Raw genomic sequence first — 24,253 nt, 5'->3', positions numbered from 1 at the left:
CATGGAGTTTTACGTTTTGTAGGCCTCGCGAGGGGAGTTTTTAGGATGTTCAAGGGAAGCATATATTTCTTTTGAATGGAGTTTTGCAAAGCTGGGGCGGTTTTGTAGGCCTTCCGAAAGGAGTTTTTTCAAGGCCACAAGGGAGAGTTTCTAGTTCCCTGCGGGAGTACTGATTTCACACGGTTTTGCTCGGTTTCAGGTTTATTTCAAACGACCTTTCGCATACAAGTTTACATGGTACATGGTGTACACAAGGAGGCTCCGAAATAAAAACTTAGGGCGACCTCCTATAAGAAAGCAAAAATGGTAAATTGCTAAAAACACGCCAGTTAGGAATGGAAGACAGCAATAGAATGCTAGTTGAACAAACCGTAGAATTAATATTACTACAAGAACTGGAAATACGCGAAAAACAAAGATAGGCGCAAACACAACCACATGGTAAGTGAAATCATTATATAATAATAGCGGATCAAGAACGCGTCAGTACTTATCAGAACTTATCAGAACGCATCAGCACTCAGTACACAAAGTGAAAAAAAATGGTTGCAGTGGTTTACAACAACAAAAAAATTTCAGTTGGTGGTGAAATGAGCGATCTGTGTGCTAGTTGAACAAACTGTAGAAACAATATTACTACAAGAACTGGAAATACGCGAAAAACATATAGGCACAAACACAACGGCATGGTAAGTGACATCATTATATAATACTAGAGGATTGAGAACGCGTGAGTACTTATCAGTACGCATCAGTACTCAGTACACAAAGTGAAAAAAATGATTGCAGTGGTTTACAACAACAAAAGTTTTTTTCAATTGGTGGTGAAATGTGCGAGAGCTGTGTAACGATTTGATATTGAAAGGTAACGAGCATTTTGTAGATGGTAAAAGCACAAGAGATCAATGATGTAGGAGACAGACAGCAATGAGATGGCTATGGATAAATGAGTAATATAAAGAACGAGAAATATGCTGCGGAAAATACCAGTGCGTTTTGATAAAGACACAAATGCGCCAAGAAAAGTGACCCAGTCCGAGGGGTTAATTGCAAGGATATAGAACAGAATGGGTGGTATCACGACAGCTTCTTCAGAGTGAGAAGAAAAAGCCATGTAATTCGTGTTTTTTCCGATAATTTTGAGTTGATTCATTTGGCACCAGTTGCCAACATTATTTAGATAATTGTTTCAAGTTATATTAGTTGGTTAATATTATTGCTTCACTAAAAGATAGCTGTATTATCAGCATACAGAAGGGCCCATCAAATATCCCCTGTTCAGTAAAAAAAAAAGAAAACGTCAGAAACCTAATACGAAATTCTTTAAACTACTATCCAATGATTACAGGATTGAAAACAAATAAAATATTGGTGAGGGAAATTGATGCGATAAAAGTTAATTAGTTCTAAATCCTTCACACGTGGTTTGGTGCTGGCAAGGTCCAAAAAGGCATGTTCCACAAACGTTAGAGCTCTGTGTGCCTTCTTGGGATATTGAATGTTGAAAACCCAGAACGATGCAAACAGACTACACAGTCCTCCCAGTAAAGATGATGTAGTCAAGACACTCTGGCCATCGATGCGGAGGCTAATTTCCCCTTTCGCGGAATGCAGGCAGGGAGTCAAAGGAACATCTACCTGAAAAAGCAAAAAAGAAAAAAAATGCCCCACATGTAAAATTCAAAACAGACACTATGGTTAAACGAACTTAATAATTCGGCACAGTAATAAAATAGTTATGCCAGGTTCCCTGCGAATTTCAGTACTTAAATTAGGAATGCAAAGGCTTCATAAAACCACGTGCCAGTACATTAACCATCGTGGCTTTTGCAGCAATAAAAAAGATATTACTTCCGCACAATATACTCGAGCACAACTTTAAATGACAGTGAAGTTAATATGCAAGTCTCTCTAGGTTGATAGATTAGCTCACGGGGAACACTATTATACCCCTCTTACACCTGGCATTTTTTTAAAAATAAGGTTGAAACTAGCAAAAACACGTTTTCACCGGAAGGGCTTAAGTGGCCTGACGCGCACAACTTCTTTCTTGGCTGCCGCTGGATGGTGCTACTCGTCCATACTTGGGGTGGCAGTACCGCTTTCCAAGGGAGCATGCGAGCTACGCATGAGAAAATCGTTCGACGCCAAAACTTGCGAGGCTTCAAAAGGCCAATGTTCTTCTTCAGTGGAGCGTAAATACTGATCACAGGTCCAATGGAGAAACATTTTGCTTAGTGGTCTCGAACGGCAAATGACAGGGGAGTTTGGGGAAGCATGAGCGATTTGACCGGAACTGACCAAACTGCTTGGTACGTGGTAATGTTGTATTCAGTTGCTTGTATACTGCTATTAATCACCGCTGCTTCACTTGCTTCCGGTTTATCCTGATGCAAACAGCGACTGCAGTAGTGTTTGCGTCACGCTTGATGAGCAGTCGAACAGCGATTTCTCAGCACTTAAGGCATCTTGGCACTAAATCAATGCTGAAATGGCTATGCGGAGGTCCGACTTCCGTTTGAAATCAACTTGCTGGTTGTCTTCAATGACCCTTTAACAATAAGTTACCCTTATGCCTCATGACTGCAACCGATTGTTCCTCCGTGTGGTGCAAAGTGTGTTAGTGTGTAACGTGAAACGAACCGTTTCTGTGATTTGTAGGACTGTTTCTGCTATTAATTACTGCAGTGACAACAAGCTATGAAAGAAAATCCCGCCATCTCCACGAAGTGAATGATGATGAGAGGGGCGAATCTAAAATGCTTATCAGCAGACAATGTGACGCATTAAGTGCAAGCTGCTTTCATAGTGTGTGCATTGACATTAGGATATGGACCCCTGGCAGAATGATGCGCTGCGCGAGATTTTGCCGTACCTAAAAGGACAGGCAACTCATTTTTACGGAGTATAGGATCTGTAAAAGGGTTGCGAGTTGGGCGAGTTGGTAATTATGCATTGCGAAAAATAAACTGCGCGCAAATTAACGAGGACAAGAACACATGAAGACGGCACAAGCGCACACTCGCAACTAGTTTATTATTGCACAATTCAAAGCTTTATATGCCCAAGCGCCCAATTGCCGCGCCCCCAATGCGTCACAGTTCTCGGCGCACTCAGCCGAAAATACTAAAAAACCGTAACAACAAAACCACAAAACGAACTTTGAGGCGCACGAAAGGCGAAAAATCAGCAAAGATAACCGCATCATACATGGATTAAGACCCCCCTCCCACCCCCAACACGTATTCCCAGAAGCACCGAAATAGCGCTCAATGTGCGTCTAAATATGCGACTTCTCGATTAAGCAGGGCGATAGAGGGATGACTGACACATTCGGAACCAGCTTTTCTGATGTGGCTGGCTTCTACAATTTCTCGCGTTTGCTGGTTCTTATGTCGCAAAAGGATGGCTGTGCGCTCAAACACAGGGACACAATCAGGTCTGCATGCGCGGCAATGAGAAGATAAGTGGCTCAGGTCACGTTGAAAAATGATAAAAAAAAATATACGGTACTTTTAGACGTCGTACGCTCGAGTCTGTGACAACGTACCCGTGTGCGGCTCTGTCCTGAAGTTCGGAGAAATGCAGGCGGGTTGTGTTATATTTCTCGTCTTGCATTACGCTTTCTTTTATATATTAGCGCCCTCTTCCCCGACCTCTCTACCTTCCTTACCGCTTCCGTCTGACTGCGCTGATTTTCGCCAGCACGAAGTAACCGTCACGTTGCTTTGAAACGACGACGCGCGCGACAAACGATTTTACCTCGAATGCCCTGTTACAAACCAGCCTACAAAAGAATGCGAACGCGCATACCCCAAAACCCACAAACAAGTAAAATAATACGAGTGTGCGCTTTTTTCTTTGCCCGTGCGCGTACGAGCGGTGAGCGGCACGGGTACCCGGGTACTTCGCTGTTAACCCTATCCAAACGTTTGACAAACGCATCGACTGATGAAACACCACTTACCAGCGAGCTGTCCACACCTGTCGCCGTATCCAAATGCTGTTTGCGGCCGTTCCTCGTGTGACAGGGGCACATGAAAATCTTTCCACCAAATGGCACTACTAGTCCTTCACAAATAAGAAAAAACGACGGCCCAAGGCGAGGCTTGAAGCTCCGGCCGCGCCGAGTCACCGGCCGCGCTGCGTTGATGGCACAGAGGTTGTATACATCCGGGCAGCCAGTCGTGCCGCCAGGGCAAGTTGAGTCGCTGCAGTCGGGTGCGTTGGCGCGCTGGCACGGGAATTTAAATCGTCTATGTATGCGCAAGCAAGCGAAGCAGATGAACGTTGCAATTGTTTGCAACGGCGAGAACTGCCTCTTCGTTAGCAGCAGAGTTTGACACCACCTATCGCCAAAATAAACAGATTGAGACAACACGGCCGCGCTCTCTGCCTGTGATCGCGCTGGTTGAAGCATCTATACGGGTATACGTACGGTATTGGTTTTGTAGCTGCGTGCAACCGTTGCGTCCTGCTTACTCGTTCTAATTAGCATTAGGCCACGGTTGAAGTGCTGGTGCACGGAGACAACAGAAGACTAACATGGCGACCGCCCGCTTGAGATGATTACCTCAGATAGGGCGTTTATTGTGGACGTGGTAGTATACAAGGAACCGAACGCCATCTCACAAATGGTGTTAAGTCGTTCTAAATCCTCCCTTTTGCTACCCGGATGGGCAACGGTACTACCGTGGAGGTTCGTCCACTTCTTTAGATCATGCCTAGGGAGTACATTTTTTGCTATAGGTACTTTTCAGGGCACATTACTTGATTAAAACTCCATTTCCGGCTAGTTTGCGTTTACAGTGTGGATCAGCTACTCGCCGCTGGCGTTTCAAAGCGGCTTCTCGTTCTCGAAGAGAGGAATCCGCTGCTCGACGCTGCCGTTTACGTTCGGCGTCGCGAGCTGTCCTCTGTGCAGCTTTGTCTTCGAAGGCACGAGACGAGCTGAGCGACAAGGAGGAGCGGCGAGGAGGAGAGTGGCGTTATCACAGCTGGTTAGGATTCCTGGAGTGACAGTGTTGCTGGTGTCTTCCTGAGCCGGCACAAGACGAGCCGAGCGGTGAGGAGGAGAGCGGCGTTATCACAGCTGGCGTGGAGAGGGGGACGAGCAAGAGAGGTGCGGACGTCGGACAACAGAGGGTCGACTAAGAGATGCTTTGCCTATAAAAATCGCACAGGAACCCGCAGGATTCGAGAGCCGGTGTCTGGTAGACGAGGCAGAGTTAGTGTCAGTCGTTTCACCCTTGGGCCTACAAGCCCTTTTTTTCTCTTTATTGCCAATCTTGAAGAGCAACACCAGGTACCAGGTACAATGACAAAGAAAAAAATCACAGTAATGCCACCATGCGCCCAGGGCCGGTGTTGTCATTTAAAATTCCCTCAGCGTAGTTGGGGGTTCAATTTTAGACAACCACTCTGGTAGAGAGTTCTTCGCTCTCTGAACTTCAACAAACTGTGACAGACTTTCCCTAAAATACTGTCTCGTTGGTCATGCATCTACATCACAATGCAGCCAAGCCATGCGCGAATGCAAAATGCTGTGCAGAGCCAACAGTATGACACTGTCAAATGGCATACTGTCCTCTCTATCAATGCACAAAAAATGTATGCCGTATGGGCTGAGTGGAAAATGTTTCCGAAGTGTCCATTGGAGGACATCCCAAAGGAACACTGCGACCGTGGGTTACTACCCGAGAGTCGAACGGCTTAATCCCTTGCCTGTAATGGTGCAGAGTACCTGAGGACCTCCCAATGTCCGTCCACGTCCATCCGTGCGCACACCACCATCAATCGAAAATCAAGCGAAATTCGATTTGAGCCGCGAGTTGCAGTTTCACTCAGGGAATAATCAAGCTGCAACTCACAGCTCAAATCGAGTGACGGTCGGGGCACAAATCGGATGTCACTCGGGGCACAACTTGGGTGTCATTTCGAGTCCCCATGCTCCGCGCCCTTGCCATCATCCACGGAGTGGAGATGCTGCCATTTTCCCTTCTTTTTCTCAACTGCGCAGTGAAAGCAGTTAAGGCAGTTTCTTTCCAATCCACTGCTGGGAACGGAGTAACAACAAAGCAGGAGGGAAAATTCTCTTCCTAGGGTGGCCAGGCAGCGTCACAGGCTGAGGTTAAGGGGAGACGAGGGTCTTGAAATAAACTTGCTTATTATTTGAGCTAGGGCCATCAAAATCACTGTGCATGTGTGTCTTGTATTCCTGATTTCATATGTGCCATTAGTTTTAAGATACCATCGTTGCGTTAACGTTGAACTGGTTTTTACAATGGCAAACGAAAACGAAAACAACACATTAAAACTGGTGGCAAAAAGACATGCGATAAGCGCAAACCCTAAACAAGGTGCTGTCTCGAGCTGTTGTGAGCACAATAGAAACAAAGTGTTCCAAAAGGTGTCGTGTGAACCATGCGAATGCAGACAATCATATTGAATTCGGTGAACCTCCATTGCATCCGTCCTGGGGGGAATACTGTATTTGCTCAATTCTAACGCACACCCAATCACAACATGCAGGGAAGTTTATGTAGAAAAATTTGAAAAAAAAAGACTTTACGTTGATTTTGCGGTGCAGCTTTAAAACTGGATTTTGGGAAAAGTTCGTGCAAATGGCAGTGCTGCTGGCCCCTTCAAAGCCGATTTGGGTTTCGAGCCTGATTTTAACGCACACGCACATCTGAAGGCTGATTTTAGCAAAAAAGGGCGCGCGTTGGAATCATTCAAGTAGGGTAAGAGTGGAGCGAATGGGAGTGGCAAGGGTGGCACAAGACTATCATTTTTCTATGACATACCCCACCTCAAAGTCATACCCCACCTTGTACTATTTAAAACTCAGTATATATATATATATATATATACATAAAAATATATATATATATATATATATATATATATATATATATATATATATATATATATATATATATATATATATATATATATATATATATATATATATACTGGTGGTGCTATGATAATTGGAACACTTAAAAAAAATTCCTGAGCGAACCGCCAGAAAATGTGAAAGCGGGTTTTGTGATCGTCTGCTAGCTCATTTGACTCCTTCCTAGGTGCATTTTCTGATCGTCTGCGGCACCATTTGGCCCCTTCCTACCATGAATCCCAAACGTGCGTTTCGCTCTGCATACCCAAGGTGGCGCCGTCGTTCCAAGATCAACACTTGCGCTGGCTCGCACGTCCAAATCAGCCATAGGCAAAAATCGTTTTTAGTTATTTTCAGAATAAACATGTAAGTACCGTCATTGTTCCCGGTGTCAAACAAAATAGACCACAAAATGCGACCTTCGTGTGAGGTTTGAGTGTGAACAGAGCGGCGGTTCGCTCAGGAATTTTTTAAAGATGATAGACTTTCTTGGGCTAGAAATTTTGCCGTGCAGCTTTAAAACTGGATTTTAGGAAAAATTTTGGTCTGTCTGTATGTCTGCCTGTCTGCAACTCGATTCAGCCACCTGGCCAAAGTAAAATGCTTACTGCGCAATAGTCATATACTCGCAGCCAAATGTAAACGTCTAAGCCCAGTTTATATGTTCATACTTGTCAACTTTGTTGAACAAGAACAAGACATTACGCAAATATAAGACAGGAAATTAGTACACAAGGGATATTTACAGTGTTCCTTGCAGTGTTCCTTGCAAGCAGCCTATCTTGCACTACACTGATCTTTAAATGTTCTTGGTTCTTTTTTTGTTTGTAATTTAGACCGGACATATGCTTGCGGCGGTCTCTTATTTCCGAAGGGCCATGGCCCGTGAGGTTTGAAAGGATAGTGCAATAGCGTGTTGTGGGATTATAGCCCTAAAAAAATTATGTGATTGGTAGCAAAGATTTTTATTGCGATTTGTTTTACCCTGCTTGTATTGGTTGAATTCATAACTGTTTCATAATATCTTGCGTCTGCAAGACGTGGGCAGCACTCTTAATGAACTTGGGCATTTGTAATATGGTAATTGTTTTATGTTAATGAATGGCCAGCGTAACACTGAACTGTACAGTTTTAAAATGATCCCGTTCTAAAGTGCGCAATATGGTGCTTTTCTGAGAATTACAGTTTTGAATGTTCATCGTTTTCGCTGCCTTGAGTGAAGTTATTAAAAGCATATCGTGTGTATTGTGTGGATTAGTGCACTGAAATGGCCGGGGCAAGGTGGGACGCATTTTCTCGGGACCGAGCGGGGCTTTGCCTTCAACAATGTTTTTTCGTACCGTGCTGGCCCGGGCGCATGCATGCAGTGTCTGAAGCCCAGCAATCAAGCGCCGCGAATTCTTTGTTGTTGATACCAAAAAGTTAGCTCATTGATTTAGGTTAAATAAAAAAAAAATCGAAGCGCGAAGGTACTGGAGCTCTGTTAAAAAGATATTTCGTCAATATTCTCCAAAATTGATTTTTTTGTGTCCGTATATATATTTACAAAGCTCTGTCCAAGTTTATAAAAAGGGTAAGTCTCGTGCCCCGCGCGGGGTACGAGATCTAGCCCCCTCGCGGTGGCTCCTGCCCCACAGAAGTGACGTCAAACTAAACTAGTCACGTGACTTCCTGTGGCGTCACTTTTTTTTTTTTTTGCACATTTGAAGGCATTTGTTAACGGCGTGTGTGTGCGCCATGCGGGATTCCGGCCTTGGCTCCAACCGCAAGCCTGCGCAACGTTACATCCTTATCGCCTAGCACAGCGGCTGCCTCGCGGCGCTTTTTTCTTGTTGGGAGGATTGTTTGCAGTTATTTATTGAGTATTTCTCGTGAACTTGCTGCTGCTAGTCTTGGTAAGCCTAACGCATCCTATTTTGGCAAGCTGCTTCGCCCCGCTTTTTTCCGTGCTCCTTTTGTTGCTGTTAAATATGTTGCTAGCTTCATATTGTCTTGCAGTTCGCGTGCCATCGGCTTTATGCTCCTGCATTCGTTGTCTACTTGTTCCGATCGCTACTTGCATTCCGAGCCTTGTATTTTGATTCTGGCGTGAAACGTGTTACGTGCGGATCAGTTTTCCAGCGCTTTGCGCCGTGGCTAACGAGGTAGCTGACTGATGACGTGATAACGCGAGCGACGCAGTGTCAGCGGCGTCAGTGTGCACGAATCAAGTATCGTCAGGTAGCGCAGGGCATCGTCGAACGCAATCCGTCCTCGCATGTAGCCTGTTCTGCAATTTTTCTCGCGGGGCACTGCAAGAAACGTTACTACCCCGCGAAACGATCCGTGCACGCTGCATGCAGGGAGCGCAGCTACACTTTAGTGGGTGGCCTGGTGAATGGGAGAGCCCAGCAGCCGCCCGTCCATGGGCAACATAGGTACTTAGCTATCGCTGAAACCAGCCGCTCACTGGCTGGCTTCCTGTGCAAGGAGGCTCAAGCTCCAAATGTGCAAGTTCGGGAGAAGTCAAGCCGATAAGATCGCCGTTTGTGCCAAGCTTGACACTTGTGTTAAATAGTGCTTTCAAGTTTGGTGTGCTCAAGGTAAACAAGTGGCTCTTGTTGTTCATCTATGTTTTTCGAATTTGTTGCTTCGAATAATACTATTGTGCTTTCATGATATGCAAGACTTCAAATGAGCTGCGAATTCTAAGCAATCTGTAGGCAGCCATTATTGAATGCACAGGAAACAACGTTTTGTCTACCTTAAAATTTTCTACATAGGGTACGTGGAACTGCCAGCTAGCAAGTTTAATGAAAGGTTGCTATCTGCTCAATTATAGTAAAGAGGTAGCAAGGGATAGATAGGATAGCCCTCCCTCCTCACCAGCTGATCGTTTAGCAGCGTCTCATAACTTCGTTCACAATTACCGCATGGATTTTATTTCCCTAACCTTTGCCCCACTGCCTTCTGCCTTCTTCAACCCGGTTAGTCAACAAACTTCATCCTGCATCTGTTCTGATTATGTATTTTGGTACGCTAGTTTTTTGTTTACTCGTGTTTGGCTTGGAAGTCAACATAACCAACAACAATACTTTCATGCCCACTCAGTTGGATGGCCAGTTATGGTGAGAGCTTCTCTCGAAGGCTTACAGTGGATTCACGAATTCTGATTGACTGTGACATCAATGTACCCATCCGGAGCCCCCTGTGGAATTCAACTTGACGTTAATACTTGTGTTCACAGCTGGTAATTGTCTGCTCTGTGTTTGGGGGAGGGGGCTGAACAGTAAAAGTTTGTAATTGCAAGGAGATATTTCATGTTCTTTTGCTTTTTAACTCTGTGCTGTGTAAAAAACTGTTTCGGCTAATTGCTTAAGTGACTATACTTAGTCGTAAGGGCCATAATGCAGTGTCCCATATTTTGTTTGCAACGATGCATACCCAGGAGAGACCAACTGCTAGAAAGCACATTCTCTTGTGGTGGTAATTAGCTTGAAGAAAAACAGGGCACTGAAACTATTTTTTAAGCTAACAAGCCTAAAAAACAGGTTATGGAGCACATCTACGAGGGAATGGTTCTTGTACAGCTTGACATTATCCTCTCCCGAGAGTACTTAATACCTTGTGCAGGAACTGGAGCCGAGGACACCTGTGTGGACGTGAATGTCTTTATTGGTGTTTGTGAATATTGCAGTACAGCTGAAAGCTGTATGTATCCTGGAAGGCTTCAACAATAAAATGACTCCAGAGAACGTACTTCTGCTTTGGTGTCAATGGGCAGCATGTGAGCATTGATAAGTGCTTCGCTGTTGACATTTTTGTTAGACAAAAACAGGCTTGTTCAGGCACTGTAGCAAGTCTTCATGAAAAAACACAGGAAAGGAACTGGACAAAAAAGCTGCGAACACATGGACACTGTTCATCACAGCACCTTTCCTTGTACTTCAGTACTGTTATTGTCGCTGTATTTTTCCCCAAAATATAAACCAACTCGCCCAGATTCACACCTTCAGACAGAAAGCAAACATGGTGTTTGTCAATGACAAGTGATTCTATCAAAATTCCGTGGCTGTGAAAAAAGTCAGTGAGTAGCTCTACTTTCTCTGCACAGTCTGAAGTTCCTTTTCCAAACAAAACGCAAGGGTTTCTTGGCACAATACACAGAAAAAATGCCAAATAAGCAAGTGATGCCTTCTAGCACTACACTACAGTCCTGCAGGAATGCCAAACAACCAAGTGATCTTTTTGCTTGAGTGCAAAGCTCTGCAGAGAAGCCAAGAAAGATTCCTTTTTTGTTGATACCGAAGCTCTGCTGGAAAGCCAAAACGTGTGGCTTCTGTCACTGCTGATTTGCTGTAAGACGGGCATGTGAATGTATTGCAGTAAGGCATTTGTTGTGTACATGTCCTTCACACCTAGATAAATATGAACCAGGCTGGCTGTGTAACAAAAACGTCAAGTGAAGTAACAACCAAATGTTTTATGTAAAATGTTAGAATACTGTTTGTTATAAATAGCAATTAATGTTTTAATATGGTTTTGACAGCAGTTTAGTGACCTGCTGGAAATCATAGGCTAAAACTAAACAGAAGCAATGTTTCATACAGCTGCAATCGTGTGAAATAGCAAAAGAATGGTTTGGGCCCTAAATTCAGCAGGCATGTTCCAGGTGGGAATGTGTTTGTAGAGCACAACAATAATAAAGACATGGGAAAAAAGGGTGAGCTGAGTTGAGTTACCCCCAAAGTATTGGTAGACAGTTAGAATGCTTACAAAAATTTATAAATAGTTTGGATACCCTGAAACAATAGGGGAAACTTCACTTGCCCTGGTTTTAAGTTTATTAGTATTGAGCTTAATGTACCCCACACAACACCATTAAAGAACGTTACGCCTGCATGGACACAGCAGCGTTTAAGGTATAACGCAGTTTTATTTGAGCAGAGGTAAATAAGAGAATATTCCATAATCAATCCATTTATACGTAAATTAGAAAAAGTATGGTTTTTGAAGTGAAGCTCGGAAGCATGCTAAATGAAAGGGACGAATGGCGAGTTGATGTTACTAATCACAAATTTCAACTCAACCACCTTGCCGGAAACAAACCCCTTCCATGGAGGGAGTGTGTAATCGCAAGATTTTTAAAGAAAAGTTTGTCAATGCACTGTACACGTAGGCCAGAAGGTATTTCGACACCCCAGCCGAGGACTCGGAGTCATCAGCGGTCTTTTCTGCTGTTTTGATGATCAAGGGCTGTTAGTTCAGGAACCACCACCTTTTCTCCCTTTGGCCACCATCTTTTTCAGTCACTGCATTCATTTGCTTGCTGTGGGAGCTAGCAAACATGATGATCACCTATAGGCAGGATTACCTCAGGCTCGCACAATTGCTGGAGAGGCTAAACAATGTTTTCAAGATCCCCAACTGTGAGCTCGCACTTTTTTTTTCGACAAAAACAAAGACATCTAGATAGGCCTTTGAGAGCTGTCTGAAATCACAAAAGTGAGTATTTTGCGCCCAAACTGGCCAGCTAACCTCACTAGTCAACCCACTCGTTGAATGCCTCGCATAAAAATCAAGAGACTCACTGCATGGGTTTATTGCATGGCATTGTGTGGGTGGGCTTCTGGTTTCCACCTATGAAGCCTGTTGGTTGTGTTAGTGTCCAGTCCTGCTGTCAAACTTCTTTTGAGACTTGCACTGCCCTGGAGTGTACCACCGTGAATTCCTTGGAATTTATGTTGGCCATGAAAAATCCTAGTAAATCGTTACAAGCCCCTGAAGCTGGCTGGCAAGTGGGCATTTGTTTAGCGACAACTGTTTAGGGGCACAGTAGGCAGGCTGTTACAGAGGCTACGAAGAAAAAATACAAGGTTCGTTCATTAAAAAGACTTCTTTGCCCAAAAAACAAATGACATCAATTTTATTGTAAACTTCAAACAAATAAGATAGTACAGAAAATGTGTAGAGCAGTGGAAGTTCCATACACACTTTCCAGCTATTTCTCTATGACATCACAGAATCTTGTTTGTGCAATTTACAGCCACCAACCTAACCCACCGCAAAAAAAGCATAACTGGGCAATTTCAGTGGGGCCTCCATTCCGTTTGATTGTATCACTTGAGTGCTAACGTACAGTTAACACACAGATAACTGCATTTACAGTGCACGTCCATATGACGTCACTCGTGCCCATATTACATCAATGCAGTTTGAAATTGGGATGTTTTTCACCATTTCTTTTGGTTAAACTCGCACCATTACGGCCTTGACCTTTGCCTATCAATTACATTTGCAGTGTGCTCGCTGCTCATACCCATGGACACAAACCATCCGCTGAGGCTTTCACGTCCCAGGCACATCTTCAGATTCTCTTTGACGTTGACTATTGTGCCTGCGTAGAACCCATGGGTTTTCATATGCTGGAGACATGATGGTCGGCCAAGTGTTATACTCTTCCTGTTACCGTCTGTACAGCTTCTTCTCTGACCCTATCGGCTGGGTGTCCTGAATTAAGTCCCTTTGCATAAGGGAAATGAGTAAAATCTGGCCAACATAGCCACATATACAGAGACGTGAAGGTTATGCCAATGCAGCAGCTATGGCATGAAGCGCCTAGCTAGTGTACCTTTTGGAGGACCCAGTTCCTAATTTGTCATAGCATCATGTGTGTGCCAATGTGAGGAGCTGGATGCATGATGGAAACTACCCAGCCACAATCTGGGCCACGGGATACGAGACTGCCAATGTTCTCACTCTTTCACATCCTTTGTATCGCAGTTGTATTTCTGCCACATTTTACTGTAGTGAAATGGCTCACCACTACAGCTACAATAATTTCTTCTGAAAAATATTTTCAAGCGCTGAATACCATGCATTTATGATGCAAGAAGCTCATGATCACCAGACTTTTCCGCGCACAAAACGTATTTCGGGTAAACAATTTTAAGCCACAATTCGATCCACTCGAAAATATATACAAAAAACGCGACAAACTGCCGATTTTCGGGTCTTTTTTGCTAATCTCCTTAAAGGGGAAACTACTGTGCTGGGTTGTACGCGGTACATGTATGGGAACACCAATGATTACCTTTTCTAGCTATCCGTGGTTTGCACTTGTAATGCTCACATGCGACCAGTAAAATATCAGTGGCCGCATCTAGCCTACGTCCTGAGCACTGTTCCGCGCTGCTGTCATTTTGAAAACACATCGCGATTTCAGGCCACCCATTTAAGCATTCTGAACTTGCCGTGGTGCAAACTGTTGATAGCAGATGCCGCCGCGCAGACATGCCGCAGCAGGCTCACATAATCACGCTCGGACGGTGTCTTCTTATGTGGGTTGTTCAAACGGGGCCACTCGGCTGCGCGATGTCGTAGATCTAACGCAGGTACCATCGGCATAGAGCAGGCGGTCACAGGTCAGCATTACTCGAGAGCGGATTTCGCTACCGTGTGGAAAGGCTGGCTTGGTCCCCGCATACGGCAACGTTCTCGCACATTCTGACAGTGCTTCTAACTCTATCAACTCTGCTTCATCTACGTTGTCGACCCAAGAAATTCAGGCATTCAGGGCTTTCGGCACTTTCGGATACGCCATACCGCCAGCAGCGGCAGCATCGGCGGCTATATGACGTCACTATGACGTATTTATGACGTCACGCGGGGCAGGAGCCGTTGCGAGGGGGCTAAATCTCGTGCCCCGCGCGGGGTTCCAGACGCTGCCTTATAAAAATTGTAAGTCCAACATACTCACTCTATGGTTACGTTTTCAGGTTGAAAAGGCCAAATTTTTTCGAACTCATGTTTATAGTCTTTCGAACGCGGGCTGATATATAAAAACAGTCCAATGGGCTCAGGTTTAATATATTAAATTTTGCCGGGTACGGACGGGGCTCGGGCTAATATTTAAAAACGAACAAATAGTACATGCGCACGGCATAGCTGTACTTTACCCATAAGAACCTTGCTACCATACTAATAGCATTCGCAAAGCTAGTGCAACACGCATTCGCCGCACCAGGGATGAATTTACACCGCAATAAAACTGATGCCCCTCGAATACAGTCGAAAATGAACGCTGCGGGTTGCGTTATTTATTTGCTTCCGTTCTCCGTTGTTTTGTGTGTTTTCTCACACGCGCTGCGTTGGCGCGCATTACCGGGACTCGTTTGCCGTCTCTCGCGCGCTCCGGCGAGTTGACGCTTTCGTGTGGTACTGATTCGTATTTGTTCTTGCTTCAAGCGCACCGAGCTTCTATTTCGCACTTGCATTTCGACTCACATGTGGTTTCGGTTTTGATTTTCCCTTCGTGTTCGTATAGTCTGCTATAGTTAAGCACTCCACACGTTCGTTGGACATGGGTACGTGGGTGAGCGCACACATGTGGTAATTATTTAGTGTGGAAAGCGAACAATAATTTGATGACACAACGACATTATCTCCCTACTTTTGAGTCGGTGCCTTATAGGAAAACAACACCAGCTAGCCGTTGCACATGGTCTTGGTTTGCGAAATTGTAAAAGGAGCCTAGCTGGAACCACACTTGTTTAAATGTTCTTGGTTCTTTGTTTTAATTTTTTGTAACGTGCACGTAAACAATTAAATGTAAATAAGGTGTAATTATTTTATGTTTATCAGTGTACAGTGTGCGAAACAGTATGCAGTTTTAAAATGATCGCGCAGTAAAATGATGCTGTGTGGCTTGGTGCTTTTCTGAGAATTGCGGTCGCGAATCCTGTATTTACACGCTTTCCGCTGACTTGACTGAAGTTTTAAGACATCTGTCATGTGTGCTTCGTGGGTACAATTTAAAAAAAAAACGTAAACATTTGCGCTCGCACGACGCTGTTTGCTCGGTATGCAGAACGTGATAGAAAAATCAGAAAAAAAATGCAGAAAAAAAGCAGAAACATTGATCTTAAGCAGACAGCCTTAAGCACCCCGCTCATTCCTCAGTTGACACAACACGATAGAAAAACCATCAAACAACGAAAAAAAAATATCCGCACGCTAGCCTAGATTGAACACGGCGTGCGCGGTCTGCTCGGTTCGCCAAATGTGATGAAAAAAGGAGCAAACAGCAAATACACAGCGTAGGTATCTTTCCCACAAAAACATTGGTACATTAATAGCATTCTCTACTATTTTGCCACGAAAAAAGATCTGTAACTCCTCGGAGACTGCCCGACGCACGCCTGCCCGCCGCTACCCGAGGCGAAAGAGCGCTCGGGCGGGGCACGCGAGCGCCACCTCGTGGGGTGGACACTAAGTGCCTCACTCGGAGGCGGCCGCTTTTTCCACTACCCAAGTATTCTAGTTCACTATAGCCGCCGTAAGGCGCCGCCGACCGAAGCGCCCCCACCGCGCGTCGGCCACCGTCGGAAGCGTGGCGGCGAGGCTCCTTCACTGGCGACGGGTGGCTTTCCCGCAGCAATCCGGATAACAAAGATGGCGGTCGGTCGCTCAACTCCTAGCTCCCTGCGGGAGCTATATAGAGGAACTCTATGCGCACGTAAGCCCCTTCCGCACGGACATTGCGAGGTCCTGAAGGGCTTCGCCGTTAAAATATTAAGGTATATAAATACAAGCATCCTTAAACGGCAAACACTCATTAGGCTGTTAATATTTAAAGGTAAATTGCTCTGTTTAATGAACGTTTGCCTCTAATGGTTGTAAAGCCAGAGGCAAACAAAAATTCGATCTTCCTCGCCGCTGCGGTTGCGGTGTTTAGTTGGAAGTCGAACGGGGACCGGCTCGCCTACTGTCCCAATTGTCGGAGGGGTATATGCTTAAAAAATCGACATGAACCCAGCTCCCAAGTTTCGGGCGAATTGTGGCACATTGTATGTCGAAATGAACTAGCGAAAGTCCGAGAATGGTGAGCCGGTGACTATATGCAGACACGGGTGATTACTGCTAAGTCTGCGCTTCAACTAGGGCTAGTTGAAGCAAGTGTATGTGCGTTGCATTTGTTAAGCAGAGTACACATGTCACTTGACCTACATCTGAGGAAATTAAAACAAAAGTCATTGGCTGTCCTTTTTCATCAGAAGCCTTTCAGGAGTTTGATTTCGTTTTTTTTTTTGTCTTATGCGCTGGAACACAACAGGCTTTGGCTTTAAATAATTTGTTTCCTCCTTATCGGGACCTTGGCAGACTGTCTTCAGCAACAACTTGGGCGAGTCTTGTTTATTTGGGCAAAAGCAAAAAGTAGGAATTCAACTAAAATCTTTTGCTGCCCTCAGTGTCAGAAGTGTGGTGCTCTGGAAGGGTTCTATAGCACGAAGACTTTCATCCAAAATAGCGGAAACACTTTGTCACGACTTTTCGGAGGATGATGCAGGTAGGTGGAGAACACTAGTGAGCCCCTCGACAGGCTTCTAAATATACGCTTGAAGCCAATTCCTCTCACAACACTCAGTATGGAAAAACCGTGGCCAAAAGATATACGCGCAAGATCTTTGTTTCTTAAAAGCGTAATGCATGAGCAGGCAGCAAAAAAAAAACGCCTCTGAAGAGTCCACACCTCATGGAGAGCAGGACTATAAATCTCGTTTCCATCAATTGGACAATCATATTTTAGCTTTCGCAAACCATAATTTGGGTCTTTTTGTCCTCAGCAATTTGACTCGTAATAAATAATTAGAATTTTATTCAAAATAAATTTTGACGATTATTGTCGATAGTAAGCATACCCGTTGAACCCCTGCAGAACTTCAAGTTTCGTACGGTTTCTCTCAAACCAAGAAACGTTTTGGTGTCATTATAGTGGCCAACGACAAGTACGATCGCCACCAAGCATAACTTTGGGGCTGTTTTTGGTGGCCTTTGGTTGCTTTCTACATGCCAGAGTAATTTCGAGGCAATAGAATATTAATAAACGTTTTGTAAAAGTTTTCCCTCTCACTGAAAATCGGTCTGTGTATTCAATCATTAAAGTTATTGGCCGAAGCTGCGCGAAGCCACATCTGCGTGCCACGAAGAAGCAGGGTCAGGTTTAGGGCCCGTTGTTGCTATTACGGAGTCGACTCATAGCCGCCCCCGAGAACGCACCTTATTCCGGTGAAATTGCTCCGATTAAGTACAGTGAAGCGTCAGTGCGCTACAGTGGCGATAAGGTAATGAGGTAATGCTTCATCTCTGCAGGGCCCCTTTAGCAGCAGAGATATCGAGGATAATACTAGTTCCACTTTCCAGCGTTGACAGGAAACAAAATACAACGCTCACGTGGGTCTGCCAGGAATGTCGGCAGTAAACAAAAATTCTACGGGAAATTTGTGGACTTTTGGGAGGGAGCTAGAACCGTCCTTCATGCTTATTATTCGGTTTCATAAAATTTAAGTCAGTGGTCAATATTAATTCTCTAGATCGCATATCTGTGAGGCACAGAAGAATTTTCAGGCTGTACTCCTGGCTCGGATGGTTATCTAAGGGTTTGTAGTGGCAAGGGGGTTGAGCTGCCTATAAGCTTCATCTTTGTATTTTCCCATAGGGAAGGCAACTACGCTACCACCTTTGTTGGCTGGCTTGATGACCACGTCGGTTCTGGCTGATAGGCTATTCAGGGTAAATTCTTCCGATGGAGTTAGGCTCTTCCGCTTGTCTGATCGCTTAGTTGTTGTCAATATTTCACCTTGATACTGATTATAAGTGCAGATCAAATTCTGGAGATTGATCTATATCTATAGTCAAAGTGCTAGGAGGGTGGAGGGTGGGTTCGTTAATGTCAGGTTGGTCCTGTTTTAGATGCAAAGCATCTTTTGCTCGGGGCTATGTCCATTGTCCGTTGGCGTCCGCACCTCTCCTCCTCATCCCCCTCTCTACGCCAGCTGTGCTGATGATGATGATTGCTATTGGTTTCCCCTTTGAAGCGGGGTGATGACATGTCATCTTACCAAAAAGGACTAATATCACCATGTTTTACACTCTTGGTTTAATACTAGCGCTGCTTAGGGCAGGCACTAAAGCTTATTAGGCCCGAAATACTTTCTTTTCCCTGTTACAGGTGGTAACTGTCCTAGGCAATATTCCCCTCTCTGCTTTTCGTCCACCAGCATTCTAATCTTCTTTTCGTCCCCTCGACAGCCTTAAAGTTACCTTCCTCTCTGATACCCTTAAATCCTAGGGCTTCTGGAAGCCCAATATTCCCTTCATGTAGATTTGGATGGATACCCTCACATTCTAACACTATGTGCCGTATAGTTTCTGTTTCTTTTCCGCAGACCACACATACCCCACCATTTTGTGAATACTTCCCCACAAAACTCTTAGTTCGCAGGCAACCTACTCTAGCCTCAAAAAGGAAAGCACTGCCCTGGGAATTATCGTAGAAATTTTCCTTTCTGATGTTCACTTTCTCAGCCCTCTACATCTCTAACGACGTTTTAGCTTCCATTTTTCCCTCCATTTATTCGTTTCAATCTGCCTTGCCTCTTTTTTGGTTACCTTGGCTGTTTTGGATTCTCCACTGTTCTTTCCGTATTTCATCGTTAGCCTTCTAGTCTTCCTTAGCCACTGCGTGTCCACGCTTTTCAAGTATAGGTACCTAAAAACCTTAGCTGCCCACCTTCGTTGATCCATTGCCCTCAACCTCATCTCAAAGCATATTTTACTCTGAGCTTCTCTAACTTCAAACGACGCCCAGCCCATATCTCCCTAAACTGCTTCGTTGGTTGTTTTTCCATGCGCGCCTAATCCGTTCTCTGGTTTACTTCAAGGCCAGACAGAAGGTCTGATTTTAAGCAGAGTACAGCATTCGCAAACGTGAGACCCGGAACTATTACTCTGTGACAAGTGTGTGGCGCCCCCCATCCCTGATATTCGTTGGCCGCTAAGTTCAGTGGCCCCACCAGGCTCGCTGGGCAACCTTGTGTGTGGCCGGGCAATAAACACCGCCGAGCACGGCTGCTCGGGGGTCAGTCACCGTCACCACCAGCAGGCTGCATGTCGTCTCTCGGCTGGAGGGTACCCCTACCCTCACAGGTTCACGAACGCGGGTCTAAATCGTGACACTGGCGACGAGGATGGCGACGAGTGCAGCCGCCGGTGCCACCATACTGGCTGACCGTCGAAGTCTGCGGGCGCCCCATCTCCATGGAGCTGGACACAGGGGCCAGTGTGTCGGTCATGGCCGGGAAAGCCTTCAAGCGCACCTTCCCTGGCGTGGCCGTCGAGGCGTCGCGCGTCATGCTGCGCAGCTACTCCGGACAGCTCGCCCAAGTCGAGGGTCAAGCCCAGGTCAGCGTCCGCCTTGGCGACAGGGAGGCCACCCTTCCCCTGTACCTGACCAAGGGGCCGTCACCGACGCTGCTGGGCCGGAACTGGATCCAGGCGTTGGGCGTGAGGCTGCCGGAGTACCAGGAAGCAGTGCATGCAGTGGCAGACGGTCCGAGCTTCCTGGCCACGTTCGAGGCCCTGTTCCAGCCCTAGGTGGGGACATTCACCGGCACGGCGGCAAGCATTGAGGTGCCAGAGGGAGCACTGCCCCGTCCAGCCCGACTGCATGGACGGCGTCATTGAGCAGCTGCTGCACCGGCGAGAGGCCGGCACCAACGGCGGCGGGGTGCTGGGCGCCAACGACCGCCTGCTGCACCTGGTGGTGCTGGGTGCCGGGGGCAGCGCCCAGCAGGTGGCGCAGGCTATGCGGCAGGTGCTCCCGCAGGGTTTCCGGCTCGATAACAAGGCCCAGTACGCGCTGGACTTCAGGATCATCGACGGCGACGTGGGCCTGCCGCAAAACTCGTTCCGCACGGAGCCCCTGCCCCACGGCTGCCTGTGCGTGTACGCCAGCCAGCCGGGGCTGGAGTACATCCGCGGGAGCCTCTAGAAGACCCTGCTGGCCAACCTGGAGCAGGAGGACCGGCTGCCCTTCCACGGCCTGCCCCTGGTCATGGTGTTTGCGGGCCAGGGGGACTTCCTGCGCGAGGAGGTTGTCAACCGGGCCAAGAGCCTGCAGTGCCCCTTCATGGACGACGGCGGCGGCCTGGACCCCGTGCGGCTGGAGCAGGCGCTGTGCGCGCTGGTGGAGAGCATCGAGCGGCTGCACATCTACCAGGCGCTGTCCGCGGTCGCGGGGCCCCGGCTGGACATGCGGCTGATGCTGTGCATGCTGTGTGGGGACCCGTACGCGCCCGAGTAGGTGCTGGCGCCCCTGCTGGCGCAGCCGGGCTGCCTGGCCACGGGCCCGCTGCACTGCCTCAGCCTGGACTCCTTCAAGGGGAGCCAGCTTCACCGACCGCTGCCAGCAGAGCACCAGGGGCTGGTGCTACTCGCGCCACTGCGGCGCCACGCGCAAGTCCTTCGACACCGGGAAGGCTGACAACTGGTGCGAGTGTGACACAGGTGGCACCCAATGCTGCCACACCTGCATCGACACCTGTGCCCAGGCGGAGTGCGAGACTGCGGAGACCTCCGGACCGGTACTCGCCAGGGGGACAGGTGTTGTTTTGTGTTTGTGTAGGACAAACAAACTTGGGGGTGAGGGGTGTGACAAGTGTGTGGCGCCCCCCATCCCTGATATTCGTTGGCCGCTAAGTTCAGTGGCCCCACCAGGCTCGGTGGGCAACCTTGTGTGTGGCCGGGAAATAAACACCGCCGAGCACGGCTGCTCGGGGGTCAGTCACCATCCCCACCAGCACGCTGCATGTCGTCTCTCGGCTGGAGGGTACCCCTACCCTCACATGTTCACGAACGCGGGTCTAAATCGTGACAACTCCTTTCCACATTTCTCTAACTACTTCATAGTTGTTATACGCCCACAGAGCTCTATCATTATAGCTGCGTTTCGCTTTCCCTTAACCTTAAGTTGCTCTTCGTGAGTACTTAAGTAGTTATCCTCTTCGTTTATCCACACTCCCAAATATTTATATTCCTTCACTCTAGGTAAATTGCCTTGCTGAATAGACACTACGTCGGTGGCAGCGTCATTGAAAACCATTATTCCTGATTTTTCTGCACTGAAATTTAACCCGAGGTCAGTGGCTTCCTGGCCGCTAATATTCATTAGCCGCTGCATATCGCTTTGGTTATCAGCTAAAAGAACAATGTCGTCTGCGTATAACATTCCCGGAATATGCTGTTGTACCACTTCGCCTTGCAGCATATGGGTTGGGCTAAACCCTACTTGACTTCCTTCCAGTTTCTTTTCTAACCCTGCCATGTAAAGCATGAACAGTATTGGGCTCAAAGGGCATCCCTGTTTCAGTCCCCGATGGATGTTGACCTGCTGGGCGCACTTCTGTCCTTCCCAAGTAAGGTGCACTCTATTGTCATTATAGATTGCTATAAGGAACTGTACTAACTCGTCATCTAATCCCTGGAGTTTCAGCATTCTCCACAGCCGTTCTCTGTTTACGTTGTCATATGCCCCTTTAATGTCCAAGAACGTAATCCATAGTGGTCTATTCTGTGCTTTCGCAATTTCAATGCATTGCGTTATCCCGAACAGATTGTCATCCAGTCGCCTGTCTTGTCTAAATCCATTCTGCAGTTCCCCAAGTATTTCATTTTCTTCTATCCATGCTTGAATTTCTGATTTTATCGCCTGCATTACGAATCTATACACCACTGACGTTACTGTGAGTGGTCTGTATGAATGAATACTGGCTTTGTCTCCTCTGCCTTTATATATTATATTCATCCTACTTTCTAACCAGTCCTCTGGTATTTGTTTGGTTTCTATGACCTTATCTATTGCCCTCATAAACGATTCCTTACTTTTTGGTCCAAGTAGGTTTATCAGTTGCATTTGTATTCCGTCCGGGCCCACTGCTGTCTGGGGGAAACCTTTTTATCTGCTTTTTTTCCAATCAAGGTTGCTCAAACTTATTTCCCTTTCCGCAGTCTTTTGTGGCGCTGATGTTATCGGTGCCGGTTTCCCTACCACTATTGTCCTAAACTTCTCTCTAATCACTCGATGAATATGCGCCAACGCGTGCTCTCCTTCTAAATGTTCCCCCTCCTCGTTAATCAAGAATTTTTGATGGTTATCGTTTTTTGAGCTTAGTGATTTTACATGGTTCCAAAACTTCTTGGATGCGCTTTTGTCCTTCTTTCGTATTTCTGCCATCCATTGTTCGCTTTTCTGCTTGATCTTTGCTTGCACCATTTTCTGCACTTCTAGGTTTTTCCCACGGTAGATATCCCACTTCTCCTTCACTACTTCCGGTTCCACACCAGTTCTTAATTTGCTTCTCTATGTTCTCTCGACGCCTTCCTTCGCTGGTCAATAGCCTCTTTTATTTCCTTATTCCACCAGCCTCCACCAGAAGTGCGATAATGCGCTTCTCCCTCCATCCTCCTCGCCACGCCAGCTGCGCGATAGCGCGATACTCCCTCCGTCCTCCTCTCCACGCCAGCGCTATATGTAACCGCGTGCACGCGCCGCTGCCTCAGTTGCTTCGTCGGATGAGGGAGAGAGAGAGATAAAAACTTTTATTGACGCCACTGGCCTAAGGGGCCGCCATGGCTGCCCGAAGGGCCGCCACCACGGCTTGTGTTCGGGTGACCAGTGGGCGCTGGGAGTCTTCGTCCGAGCGGCCCAGGGCCTCTGTCCAGTGGTCAGGGGAAGTTATGGTGGGGTGAGGGTCAGAGGGGCAGGCCCACATGTGGTGTTGCACTGTGGATTTAGCGCCACAATGCGGGAAGAGCGGAGACGGGTAGGCGGATGGGTAAATGTGATGAAGGAGGGCTCGGTTGGGGAGTGATTCCGTTTGGAGGAGGCGCCAAAGCCGTTCCTCCGAGGGGTTAGGGATGGGTGAGCCGGGGGCAGGTCTCGCTCCGGCGTCTGATGAGAACCGACAGTCCTGCTAGCGGATTGGCTGACACAAGTTCAGCCAGCATTAGCCAACCATTTAACAGAGCCGTTTGTCAGAGGGGAACCCTAAGGTGATGCGAAGCATCGTGGAGTTTCCAACAACGTTCGCGCGATGTGGGTAACCAATGCAAGTAAAAATAAAGGGAACTCCGCGATGCTTTGCTTTGTAGGTCCTCAGGGTTCCCCTCGGGAAGATGACGTAATTTTTTACCGAAAAAAAAAACTCACTTAGTATCATTCACCGAGGAAATTCAGTGGTATCTTTATGTATCTCGCCTTCATTCACACGGGTATTTGTGGGGCAGAAAGTTAGACGTCGTTCTAGGATAACTTTTTCGTGGACCGTTAGTGTTTTGGAAATGTCAATAACGTTGCTGGGGCAGGTACAGAGGGAGCTCGTTTCTTCTATGGGATTATTGGCTGGGGAAAGAGGTTCTACTAAAGGAATCTCTGTATCGAGGGGGAACGTTACATGGCCTAATACTCCGTAGTCAGGGTTATTGAGAGGCAGATGTTCTACAGTGCAAGCTATATTTCGCGAGGGAAGCTTGTCACGT

At 46.7% G+C, this 24,253-nt stretch overlaps 1 protein-coding gene across 1 annotated transcript in view; it reads right to left on the bottom strand.

Moving 5' to 3' along the window:
* Positions 1-24,253, bottom strand: part of LOC144166436 (uncharacterized) — a 54,606-nt gene that overhangs the window by 13,899 nt on the left and 16,454 nt on the right. The gene's annotated exons all lie outside the window — the stretch shown is intronic.

The sequence above is a fragment of the Haemaphysalis longicornis genome, unplaced genomic scaffold (assembly GCF_048455015.1).
Source record: "Haemaphysalis longicornis isolate Haplotype H1 unplaced genomic scaffold, Haemaphysalis longicornis Haplotype H1 scaffold_17, whole genome shotgun sequence".
Classification (NCBI taxonomy): domain Eukaryota; kingdom Metazoa; phylum Arthropoda; class Arachnida; order Ixodida; family Ixodidae; genus Haemaphysalis; species Haemaphysalis longicornis.
Note: the sequence above shows the minus strand (reverse complement) of the source record. Positions and strands in the feature narration are given on the sequence as shown.